Genomic DNA, 443 nt, shown 5'->3' on the forward strand with positions numbered 1-443 from the left:
ATGGACAAAACTTGTGTGTGATCTGTAAAATCTCTTAAACCTATCAGTGGCAGTGCGCGCGCCTTCAGGATGGCGTTAAACGCGTCTGACTGCTTTTATAATACTGGTGTTTCTTTTGTGCCTTATTTTTGGACTGAAGGCGTCTGTGTAAAAATTATGGGCTTTTCATCTGTACATACCAGATTAGTAAAATATAATAGCTTGGTAGTGAATGTTTAGCAAGTATAATTCTGGTAAGCAAACATAGTAATTAGAAATACAGGGATAACTATTTCATAATTTCATTAAGTTTTTTTTTTTTTCCATTCAGGTTATCTTACATTAATCATCTTTGATCACAGTATTGGGAAGCTGTTCAAGTAGAAAAGAAAGGGAATGTAAGTCTAGAAACCATTAATGATTTTTTTAATCACTGGATTAAAGATTGCATATCCTTACCAAGG

The 443-nt window shown here is 33.6% G+C and overlaps 1 protein-coding gene across 1 annotated transcript in view; it reads left to right on the top strand.

Annotated features, from left to right (window-relative positions):
• LOC119586501 (translocating chain-associated membrane protein 1-like) overlaps nt 1–443 on the top strand; it is a gene marked incomplete at its 5' end in the record, with an annotated part of 5,254 nt that overhangs the window by 1,241 nt on the left and 3,570 nt on the right.

Source organism: Penaeus monodon, chromosome 21 (genome assembly GCF_015228065.2).
Source record: "Penaeus monodon isolate SGIC_2016 chromosome 21, NSTDA_Pmon_1, whole genome shotgun sequence".
Taxonomy (NCBI): domain Eukaryota; kingdom Metazoa; phylum Arthropoda; class Malacostraca; order Decapoda; family Penaeidae; genus Penaeus; species Penaeus monodon.